Source organism: Rhododendron vialii, chromosome 9a, assembly GCF_030253575.1.
Source record: "Rhododendron vialii isolate Sample 1 chromosome 9a, ASM3025357v1".
Classification (NCBI taxonomy): domain Eukaryota; kingdom Viridiplantae; phylum Streptophyta; class Magnoliopsida; order Ericales; family Ericaceae; genus Rhododendron; species Rhododendron vialii.
In genome coordinates, this window is record NC_080565.1 from 18,752,896 (window position 1) to 18,766,107 (window position 13,212).

Genomic DNA, 13,212 nt, shown 5'->3' on the forward strand with positions numbered 1-13,212 from the left:
GGTGTGGTTTGGTACCGTATGGATGTACTCGTACGGTTTTGCACCGTTTCGGTATGGTTTGGTACCGTAACGAAGTACTCGTACGGTATTGTACCGTTTTGGTGTGGTTTGGTACCGTATGGATATACTCGTACGGTATTGCACCGTTTTGGTGTGGTTTGGTACCGTATGGATGTACTCGTACGGTATTGCACCATTTTGGTGTGGTTTGGTACCGTATGGATGTACTCGTACGGTATTGCACCGTTTTGGTGTGGTTTGGTACCGAAACGAAGTACTCGTAAGGTATTGTACCGTTTTGATGTGGTTTGGTACCGTATGGATGTACTCGTACGGTATTGCACCGTTTTGGTGTGGTTTGGTACCGTATGGATGTACTCGTATGGTATTGTACCATTTGGTGTGGTTTGTTACCGTATGGATGTACTCGTACGGTATTGCACCGTTTTGGTGTGGTTTGGTACCGTATGGATGGACTCGTACGGTATTGCACCGTTTTGGTGAGGTTTCGTACCGTATGGATGTACTCGTACGGTATTGCACCGTTTTGGTGTGGTTTGGTACCGTATGGATCTACTTGTACGGTATTGCACCGTTTTGGTGAGGTTTGTTACCGTATGGATGTACTCGTCCGGTATTGCACCGTTTTGGTGTGGTTTGGTACCGTAACGAAGTACTTGTAAGGTATTGTACCGTTTTGGTGTGGTGAGGTTTGTTACCGTATGGATGTACTCGTACGGTATTGCACCGTTTTGGTGAGGTTTCGTATCGTATGGATGTACTCGTACGGTACTGCACCCTTTTGGTGTGGTTTGGTACCGTATGGATGTACTCGTACGGTATTGCACCGTTTCGGTATGGTTTGGTACCGTAACGAAGTACTCGTACGGTATTGTACCGTTTTGGTGTGGTTTGGTACCGTATGGATATACTCGTACGGTATTGCACCGTTTTGGTGTGGTTTGGTACCGTATGGATGTACTCGTACGGTATTGCACCATTTTGGTGTGGTTTGGTACCGTATGGATGTACTCGTACGGTATTGCACCGTTTTGGTGTGGTTTTGTACCGCAACGAAGTACTCGTAAGGTATTGTACCGTTTTGGTGTGGTTTGGTACCGTATGGATGTACTCGTACGGTATTGCACCGTTTTGGTGTGGTTTGGTACCGTATGGATGTACTCGTACGGTATTGTACCGTTTTGGTGAGGTTTGTAACCGTATGGATGTACTCGTACGGTATTGCACCATTTTGGTGTGGTTTGGTACCGTATGGATGTACTCTAACGGTATTGCACCGTTTTGGTGTGGTTTGGTACCGCAACGAAGTACTCGTAAGGTATTGTACCGTTTTGGTGTGGTTTGGTACCGTATGGATGTACTCGTACGGTGTTGCACCGTTTTGGTGTGGTTTGGTACCGTATGGATGTACTCGTACGGTATTGTTCCGTTTTGGTGAGGTTTGTTACCGTATGGATGTACTCGTACGGTATTGCTGCATTTTGGTGTGGTTTTGTACCGTATGGATGTACTCGTATGGTAATGTACCATTTTGGTGTGGTTTGTTACCGTATGGATGTACTCGTACGGTATTGCACCGTTTTGGTGTGGTTTGGTACCGTATGGATGTACTCGTACGGTATTGCACCGTTTTGGTGAGGTTTCGTACCGTATGGATGTACTCGTACGGTATTGCACCCTTTTGGTGTGGTTTGGTACCGTATGGATGTACTCGTACGGTATTGCACCGTTTTGGTGTGGTTTGGTACCGTAACGAAGTTCTCGTACGGTATTGTACCGTTTTTGTGTGGTTTGGTACTGTATGGATGTACTCGTACGGTATTGCACCGTTTTGGTGTGGTTTGGTACCGTATGGATGTACTCGTACGGTAATGGACCATTTTGGTGAGGTTTGTTACCGTATGGATGTACTCGTACGGTATTGCACCGTTTTGGTGTGGTTTGGTACCGTATGGATGTACTCGTACGGTATTGCACCGTTTTGGTGTGGTTTGGTACCGTATGGATGTACTCGTACGGTATTGCACCATTTTGGTGTGGTTTGGTACCGCAACGAAGTACTCGTAAGGTATTGTACCGTTTTGGTGTGGTTTGGTACCGTATGGATGTACTCGTCCGGTATTGCACCGTTTTGGTGTGGTTTGGTACCGTATGGATGTACTCATACGGTATTGCACCGTTTTGGTGAGGTTTGTTACCGTATGGATGTACTCGTACGGTATTGCACTGTTTTGGTGTGGTTTGGTACCGGAACGAAGTACTCGTAAGGTATTGTACCGTTTTGGTGTGGTTTGGTACCGTATGGATGTACTCGTCCGGTATTGCACCGTTTTGGTGTGGTTTGGTACCGTATGGATGTACTCATACGGTATTGTACCGTTTTGGTGAGGTTTGTTACCGTATGGATGTACTCGTACGGTATTGCACCGTTTTGGTGTGGTTTGGTACCGTATGGATGTACTCGTACGGTAATGTACTATTTTGGTGAGGTTTGTTACCGTATGGATGTACTCGTACGGTATTGCACCGTTTTGGTGTGGTTTGGTACCGTATGGATGTACTCGTACAGTATTGCACCGTTTTGGTGAGGTTTCATACCGTATGGATGTACTCGTATGGTATTGCACCCATTTGGTGTGGTTTGGTACCGTATGGATGTACTCGTACGGTATTGCACCGTTTTGGTGTGGTTTGGTACCGTAACGAAGTTCTCGTACGGTATTGTACCGTTTTGGTGTGGTTTGGTACCGTATGGATTTACTCGTCCGGTATTGCACCGTTTTGGTGTGGTTTGGTACCGTATGGATGTACTCGTACGGTAATGTACCATTTTGGTGAGGTTTGTTACCGTATGGATGTACTCGTACGGTATTGCACCGTTTTGGTGTGGTTTGGTACCGTATGGATGTACTCGTACGGTAATGTACTATTTTGGTGAGGTTTGTTACCGTATGGATGTACTCGCACGGTATTGCACCGTTTTGGTGTGGTTTGGTACCGTATGGATGTACTCGTACAGTATTGCACCGTTTTGGTGAGGTTTCATACCGTATGGATGTACTCGTATGGTATTGCACCCATTTGGTGTGGTTTGGTACCGTATGGATGTACTCGTACGGTATTGCACCGTTTTGGTGTGGTTTGGTACCGTAACGAAGTTCTCGTACGGTATTGTACCGTTTTGGTGTGGTTTGGTACCGTATGGATTTACTCGTACGGTATTGCACCGTTTTGGTGTGGTTTGGTACCGTATGGATGTACTCGTACGGTAATGTACCATTTTGGTGAGGTTTGTTACCGTATGGATGTACTCGTACGGTATTGCACCGTTTTGGTGTGGTTTGGTACCGTATGGATGTACTCGTACGGTAATGTACTATTTTGGTGAGGTTTGTTACCGTATGGATGTACTCGTACGGTATTGCACCGTTTTGGTGTGGTTTGGTACCGTATGGATGTACTCGTACGGTATTGTTCCGTTTTGGTGAGGTTTGTTACCGTATGGATGTACTCGTACGGTATTGCACCGTTTTGGTGTGGTTTGGTACCGTATGGATGTACTCGTACGGTAATGTACCATTTTGGTGAGGTTTGTTACCGTATGGATGTACTCGTACGGTATTGCCCCGTTTGGTGTGGTTTGGTACCGTATGGATGTACTCGTACGGTATTGCACCGTTTTGGTGTGGTTTGGTACCGTATGGATGTACTCGTACGGTATTGCACCATTTTGGTGTGGTTTGGTACCGTATGGATGTACTCGTACGGTAATGTACTATTTTGGTGAGGTTTGTTACCGTATGGATGTACTCGTACGGTATTGCACCGTTTTGGTGTGGTTTGGTACCGTATGGATGTACTCGTACGGTATTGTTCCGTTTTGGTGAGGTTTGTTACCGTATGGATGTACTCGTACGGTATTGCACCGTTTTGGTGTGGTTTGGTACCGTATGGATGTACTCGTCCGGTATTGCACCGTTTTGGTGTGGTTTGGTACCGTATGGATGTACTCATACGGTATTGTACCGTTTTGGTGAGGTTTGTTACCGTATGGATGTACTCGTACGGTATTGCACCGTTTTGGTGTGGTTTGGTACCGTATGGATGTACTCGTACGGTAATGTACTATTTTGGTGAGGTTTGTTACCGTATGGATGTACTCGTACGGTATTGCACCGTTTTGGTGTGGTTTGGTACCGTATGGATGTACTCGTACAGTATTGCACCGTTTTGGTGAGGTTTCATACCGTATGGATGTACTCGTATGGTATTGCACCCATTTGGTGTGGTTTGGTACCGTATGGATGTACTCGTACGGTATTGCACCGTTTTGGTGTGGTTTGGTACCGTAACGAAGTTCTCGTACGGTATTGTACCGTTTTGGTGTGGTTTGGTACCGTATGGATTTACTCGTACGGTATTGCACCGTTTTGGTGTGGTTTGGTACCGTATGGATGTACTCGTAAGGTAATGTACCATTTTGGTGAGGTTTGTTACCGTATGGATGTACTCGTACGGTATTGCACCGTTTTGGTGTGCTTTGGTACCGTATGGATGTACTCGTACGGTATTGCTTCGTTTTGGTATGGTTTGGTACCGTAACGAAGTACTCGTACGGTATTGTACCGTTTTGGTGTGGTTTGGTACCGTATGGATGTACTCGTACGGTATTGCCCCGTTTTTGTGTGGTTTGGTACCGTATGGATGTACTCGTATGGTATTGCACCGTTTTGGTGTGGTTTGGTACCGTATGGATGTACTCGTACGGTATTGCACCGTTTTGGTGTGGTTTGGTATCGCAACGAAGTACTCGTAAGGTATTGTACCGTTTTGGTGTGGTTTGGTACCGTATGGATGTACTCGTACGGTATTGCACCGTTTTGGTGTGGTTTGGTACCGTATGGATGTACTCGTACGGTAATGTACTATTTTGGTGAGGTTTGTTACCGTATGGATGTACTCGTACGGTATTGCACCGTTTTGGTGTGGTTTGGTACCGTATGGATGTACTCGTACAGTATTGCACCGTTTTGGTGAGGTTTCATACCGTATGGATGTACTCGTATGGTATTGCACCCATTTGGTGTGGTTTGGTACCGTATGGATGTACTCGTACGGTATTGCACCGTTTTGGTGTGGTTTGGTACCGTAACGAAGTTCTCGTACGGTATTGTACCGTTTTGGTGTGGTTTGGTACCGTATGGATTTACTCGTACGGTATTGCACCGTTTTGGTGTGGTTTGGTACCGTATGGATGTACTCGTACGGTAATGTACCATTTTGGTGAGGTTTGTTACCGTATGGATGTACTCGTACGGTATTGCACCGTTTTGGTGTGCTTTGGTACCGTATGGATGTACTCGTACGGTATTGCTTCGTTTTGGTATGGTTTGGTACCGTAACGAAGTACTCGTACGGTATTGTACCGTTTTGGTGTGGTTTGGTACCGTATGGATATACTCGTACGGTATTGCACCGTTTTTGTGTGGTTTGGTACCGTATTGATGTACTCGTATGGTATTGCACCGTTTTGGTGTGGTTTGGTACCGTATGGATGTACTCGTACGGTATTGCACCGTTTTGGTGTGGTTTGGTATCGCAACGAAGTACTCGTAAGGTATTGTACCGTTTTGGTGTGGTTTGGTACCGTATGGATGTACTCGTACGGTATTGCACCGTTTTGGTGTGGTTTGGTACCGTATGGATGTACTCGTACGGTATTGCACCGTTTTGGTGTGGTTTGTTACCGTATGGATGTACTTGTATGGTAATGTACCATTTTGGTGAGGTTTGTTACCGTATGGATGTACTCGTACGGTATTGCACCGTTTTGGTGTGGTTTGGTACCGTATGGATGTACTCGTACGGTATTGCACCGTTTTGGTGAGGTTTCGTACCGTATGGATGTACTCGTACGGTATTGCACCCTTTTGGTGTGGTTTGGTACCGTATGGATGTACTCGTACGGTATTGCACCGTTTTGGTGTGGTTTGGTACCGTAACGAAGTTCTCGTACGGTATTGTACCGTTTTGGTGTGGTTTGGTACCGTATGGATGTACTCGTACGGTATTGCACCGTTTTGGGGTGGTTTGGTACCGTATGGATGTACTCGTACGGTATTGCACCGTTTTGGTGTGGTTTGGTACCGTATGGATGTACTCGTATGGTAATGTACCATTTTGGTGAGGTTTGTTACCGTATGGATGTACTCGTACGGTATTGCACCGTTTTGGTGTGGTTTGGTACCGTATGGATGTACTCGTACGGTATTGCACCGTTTTGGTGTGGTTTGGTACCGCAACGAAGTACTCGTAAGGTATTGTACCATTTTGGTGTGGTTTGGTACCCTATGGATGTACTCGTACGGTATTGCACCGTTTTGGTGTGGTTTTGTACCGTATGGATGTACTCGTACGGTATTGTACCGTTTTGGTGAGGTTTGTTACCGTATGGATGTACTCGTACGGTATTGCACCATTTTGGTGTGGTTTGGTACCGTATGGATGTACTCGTACGGTATTGCACCGTTTTAGTGTGGTTTGGTACCGCAACGAAGTACTCGTAAGGTATTGTACCGTTTTGGTGTGGTTTGGTACCGTATGGATGTACTCGTACGGTGTTGCACCGTTTTGGTGTGGATTGGTACCGTATGGATGTACTCGTACGGTATTGTTCCGTTTTGGTGAGGTTTGTTACCGTATGGATGTACTCGTACGGTATTGCTCCATTTTGGTGTGGTTTGGTACCGTATGGATGTACTCGTATGGTAATGTACCATTTTGGTGTGGTTTGTTACCGTATGGATGTACTCGTACGGTATTGCACCGTTTTGGTGTGGTTTGGTACCGTATGGATGTACTCGTACGGTATTGCACCGTTTTGGTGAGGTTTCGTACCGTATGGATGTACTCGTACGGTATTGCACCCTTTTGGTGTGGTTTGGTTCCGTATGGATGTACTCGTACGGTATTGCACCGTTTTGGTGTGGTTTGGTACCGTAACGAAGTTCTCGTACGGTATTGTACCGTTTTGGTGTGGTTTGGTACTGTATGGATGTACTGGTACGGTATTGTACCGTTTTGGTGTGGTTTGGTACCGTATGGATGTACTCGTACGGTATTGCACCGTTTTGGTGTGGTTTGGTACCGTATGGATGTACTCGTACGGTAATGTACCATTTTGGTGTGGTTTGGTACCGTATGGATGTACTCGTACGGTATTGCACCGTTTTCGTGTGGTTTGGTATCGCAACGAAGTACTCGTAAGGTATTGTACCGTTTTGGTGTGGTTTGGTACCGTATGGATGTACTCGTACGGTATTGCACCGTTTTGGTGTGGTTTGGTACCGTATGGATGTACTCGTACGGTATTGCACCGTTTTGGTGTGGTTTGTTACCGTATGGATGTACTTGTATGGTAATGTACCATTTTGGTGAGGTTTGTTACCGTATGGATGTACTCGTACGGTATTGCACCGTTTTGGTGTGGTTTGGTACCGTATGGATGTACTCGTACGGTATTGCACCGTTTTGGTGAGGTTTCGTACCGTATGGATGTACTCGTACGGTATTGCACCCTTTTGGTGTGGTTTGGTACCGTATGGATGTACTCGTACGGTATTGCACCGTTTTGGTGTGGTTTGGTACCGTAACGAAGTTCTCGTACGGTATTGTACCGTTTTGGTGTGGTTTGGTACCGTATGGATGTACTCGTACGGTATTGCACCGTTTTGGGGTGGTTTGGTACCGTATGGATGTACTCGTACGGTATTGCACCGTTTTGGTGTGGTTTGGTACCGTATGGATGTACTCGTATGGTAATGTACCATTTTGGTGAGGTTTGTTACCGTATGGATGTACTCGTACGGTATTGCACCGTTTTGGTGTGGTTTGGTACCGTATGGATGTACTCGTACGGTATTGCACCGTTTTGGTGTGGTTTGGTACCGCAACGAAGTACTCGTAAGGTATTGTACCATTTTGGTGTGGTTTGGTACCCTATGGATGTACTCGTACGGTATTGCACCGTTTTGGTGTGGTTTTGTACCGTATGGATGTACTCGTACGGTATTGTACCGTTTTGGTGAGGTTTGTTACCGTATGGATGTACTCGTACGGTATTGCACCATTTTGGTGTGGTTTGGTACCGTATGGATGTACTCGTACGGTATTGCACCGTTTTAGTGTGGTTTGGTACCGCAACGAAGTACTCGTAAGGTATTGTACCGTTTTGGTGTGGTTTGGTACCGTATGGATGTACTCGTACGGTGTTGCACCGTTTTGGTGTGGATTGGTACCGTATGGATGTACTCGTACGGTATTGTTCCGTTTTGGTGAGGTTTGTTACCGTATGGATGTACTCGTACGGTATTGCTCCATTTTGGTGTGGTTTGGTACCGTATGGATGTACTCGTATGGTAATGTACCATTTTGGTGTGGTTTGTTACCGTATGGATGTACTCGTACGGTATTGCACCGTTTTGGTGTGGTTTGGTACCGTATGGATGTACTCGTACGGTATTGCACCGTTTTGGTGAGGTTTCGTACCGTATGGATGTACTCGTACGGTATTGCACCCTTTTGGTGTGGTTTGGTTCCGTATGGATGTACTCGTACGGTATTGCACCGTTTTGGTGTGGTTTGGTACCGTAACGAAGTTCTCGTACGGTATTGTACCGTTTTGGTGTGGTTTGGTACTGTATGGATGTACTGGTACGGTATTGTACCGTTTTGGTGTGGTTTGGTACCGTATGGATGTACTCGTACGGTATTGCACCGTTTTGGTGTGGTTTGGTACCGTATGGATGTACTCGTACGGTAATGTACCATTTTGGTGAGGTTTGTTACCGTATGGATGTACTCGTACGGTATTGCACCGTTTTCGTGTGGTTTGGTACCGTATGGATGTACTCGTACGGTATTGCACCGTTTTGGTGTGGTTTGGTACCGTATGGATGTACTCGTACGGTATTGCACCGTTTTGGTGTGGTTTGGTACCGCAACGAAGTACTCGTAAGGTATTGTACCGTTTTGGTGTGGTTTGGTACCGTATGGATGTACTCGTCCGGTATTGCACCGTTTTGGTGTGGTTTGGTACCGTATGGATGTACTCATACGGTATTGCACCGTTTTGGTGAGGTTTGTTACCGTATGGATGTACTCGTACGGTATTGCACCGTTTTGGTGTGGTTTGGTACCGTATGGATGTACTCGTACGGTATTGTTCCGTTTTGGTGAGGTTTGTTACCGTATGGATGTACTCGTACGGTATTGCACCGTTTTGGTGTGGTTTGGTACCGTATGGATGTACTCGTACGGTAATGTACCATTTTGGTGAGGTTTGTTACCGTATGGATGTACTCGTACGGTATTGCCCCGTTTGGTGTGGTTTGGTACCGTATGGATGTACTCGTACGGTATTGCACCGTTTTGGTGTGGTTTGGTACCGTATGGATGTACTCGTACGGTATTGCACCATTTTGGTGTGGTTTGGTACCGGAACGAAGTACTCGTAAGGTATTGTACCGTTTTGGTGTGGTTTGGTACCGTATGGATGTACTCGTCCGGTATTGCACCGTTTTGGTGTGGTTTGGTACCGTATGGATGTACTCATACGGTATTGTACCGTTTTGGTGAGGTTTGTTACCGTATGGATGTACTCGTACGGTATTGCACCGTTTTGGTGTGGTTTGGTACCGTATGGATGTACTCGTACGGTAATGTACTATTTATGTGAGGTTTGTTACCGTATGGATGTACTCGTACGGTATTGCACCGTTTTGGTGTGGTTTGGTACCGTATGGATGTACTCGTACAGTATTGCACCGTTTTGGTGAGGTTTCATACCGTATGGATGTACTCGTATGGTATTGCACCCATTTGGTGTGGTTTGGTACCGTATGGATGTACTCGTACGGTATTGCACCGTTTTGGTGTGGTTTGGTACCGTAACGAAGTTCTCGTACGGTATTGTACCGTTTTGGTGTGGTTTGGTACCGTATGGATTTACTCGTACGGTATTGCACCGTTTTGGTGTGGTTTGGTACCGTATGGATGTACTCGTAAGGTAATGTACCATTTTGGTGAGGTTTGTTACCGTATGGATGTACTCGTACGGTATTGCACCGTTTTGGTGTGCTTTGGTACCGTATGGATGTACTCGTACGGTATTGCTTCGTTTTGGTATGGTTTGGTACCGTAACGAAGTACTCGTACGGTATTGTACCGTTTTGGTGTGGTTTGGTACCGTATGGATGTACTCGTACGGTATTGCACCGTTTTTGTGTGGTTTGGTACCGTATGGATGTACTCGTATGGTATTGCACCGTTTTGGTGTGGTTTGGTACCGTATGGATGTACTCGTACGGTATTGCACCGTTTTGGTGTGGTTTGGTATCGCAACGAAGTACTCGTAAGGTATTGTACCGTTTTGGTGTGGTTTGGTACCGTATGGATGTACTCGTACGGTATTGCACCGTTTTGGTGTGGTTTGGTACCGTATGGATGTACTCGTACGGTAATGTACTATTTTGGTGAGGTTTGTTACCGTATGGATGTACTCGTACGGTATTGCACCGTTTTGGTGTGGTTTGGTACCGTATGGATGTACTCGTACAGTATTGCACCGTTTTGGTGAGGTTTCATACCGTATGGATGTACTCGTATGGTATTGCACCCATTTGGTGTGGTTTGGTACCGTATGGATGTACTCGTACGGTATTGCACCGTTTTGGTGTGGTTTGGTACCGTAACGAAGTTCTCGTACGGTATTGTACCGTTTTGGTGTGGTTTGGTACCGTATGGATTTACTCGTACGGTATTGCACCGTTTTGGTGTGGTTTGGTACCGTATGGATGTACTCGTACGGTAATGTACCATTTTGGTGAGGTTTGTTACCGTATGGATGTACTCGTACGGTATTGCACCGTTTTGGTGTGCTTTGGTACCGTATGGATGTACTCGTACGGTATTGCTTCGTTTTGGTATGGTTTGGTACCGTAACGAAGTACTCGTACGGTATTGTACCGTTTTGGTGTGGTTTGGTACCGTATGGATATACTCGTACGGTATTGCACCGTTTTTGTGTGGTTTGGTACCGTATTGATGTACTCGTATGGTATTGCACCGTTTTGGTGTGGTTTGGTACCGTATGGATGTACTCGTACGGTATTGCACCGTTTTGGTGTGGTTTGGTATCGCAACGAAGTACTCGTAAGGTATTGTACCGTTTTGGTGTGGTTTGGTACCGTATGGATGTACTCGTACGGTATTGCACCGTTTTGGTGTGGTTTGGTACCGTATGGATGTACTCGTACGGTATTGCACCGTTTTGGTGTGGTTTGTTACCGTATGGATGTACTCGTATGGTAATGTACCATTTTGGTGAGGTTTGTTACCGTATGGATGTACTCGTACGGTATTGCACCGTTTTGGTGTGGTTTGGTACCGTATGGATGTACTCGTACGGTATTGCACCGTTTTGGTGAGGTTTCGTACCGTATGGATGTACTCGTACGGTATTGCACCCTTTTGGTGTGGTTTGGTACCGTATGGATGTACTCGTACGGTATTGCACCGTTTTGGTGTGGTTTGGTACCGTAACGAAGTTCTCGTACGGTATTGTACCGTTTTGGTGTGGTTTGGTACCGTATGGATGTACTCGTACGGTATTGCACCGTTTTGGGGTGGTTTGGTACCGTATGGATGTACTCGTACGGTATTGCACCGTTTTGGTGTGGTTTGGTACCGTATGGATGTACTCGTACGGTAATGTACCATTTTGGTGAGGTTTGTTACCGTATGGATGTACTCGTACGGTATTGCACCGTTTTAGTGTGGTTTGGTACCGCAACGAAGTACTCGTAAGGTATTGTACCGTTTTGGTGTGGTTTGGTACCGTATGGATGTACTCGTACGGTGTTGCACCGTTTTGGTGTGGATTGGTACCGTATGGATGTACTCGTACGGTATTGTTCCGTTTTGGTGAGGTTTGTTACCGTATGGATGTACTCGTACGGTATTGCTCCATTTTGGTGTGGTTTGGTACCGTATGGATGTACTCGTATGGTAATGTACCATTTTGGTGTGGTTTGTTACCGTATGGATGTACTCGTACGGTATTGCACCGTTTTGGTGTGGTTTGGTACCGTATGGATGTACTCGTACGGTATTGCACCGTTTTGGTGAGGTTTCGTACCGTATGGATGTACTCGTACGGTATTGCACCCTTTTGGTGTGGTTTGGTTCCGTATGGATGTACTCGTACGGTATTGCACCGTTTTGGTGTGGTTTGGTACCGTAACGAAGTTCTCGTACGGTATTGTACCGTTTTGGTGTGGTTTGGTACTGTATGGATGTACTGGTACGGTATTGTACCGTTTTGGTGTGGTTTGGTACCGTATGGATGTACTCGTACGGTATTGCACCGTTTTGGTGTGGTTTGGTACCGTATGGATGTACTCGTACGGTAATGTACCATTTTGGTGAGGTTTGTTACCGTATGGATGTACTCGTACGGTATTGCACCGTTTTCGTGTGGTTTGGTACCGTATGGATGTACTCGTACGGTATTGCACCGTTTTGGTGTGGTTTGGTACCGTATGGATGTACTCGTACGGTATTGCACCGTTTTGGTGTGGTTTGGTACCGCAACGAAGTACTCGTAAGGTATTGTACCGTTTTGGTGTGGTTTGGTACCGTATGGATGTACTCGTCCGGTATTGCACCGTTTTGGTGTGGTTTGGTACCGTATGGATGTACTCATACGGTATTGCACCGTTTTGGTGAGGTTTGTTACCGTATGGATGTACTCGTACGGTATTGCACCGTTTTGGTGTGGTTTGGTACCGTATGGATGTACTCGTACGGTAATGTACTATTTTGGTGAGGTTTGTTACCGTATGTATGTACTCGTACGGTATTGCACCCTTTTGGTGTGGTTTGGTACCGTATGGAAGTACTCGTACGGTATTGCACCGTTTTGGTGAGGTTACGTACCGTATGGATGTACTCGTATGGTATTGCATCCATTTGGTGTGGTTTGGTACCGTATGGATGTACTCGTACGGTATTGCACCGTTTTGGTGTGGTTTGGTACCGTAACGAAGTTCTCGTACGGTATTGTACCGTTTTGGTGTGGTTTGGTACCGTATGGATGTACTCGTACGGTATTGCACCGTTTTGGTGTGGTTT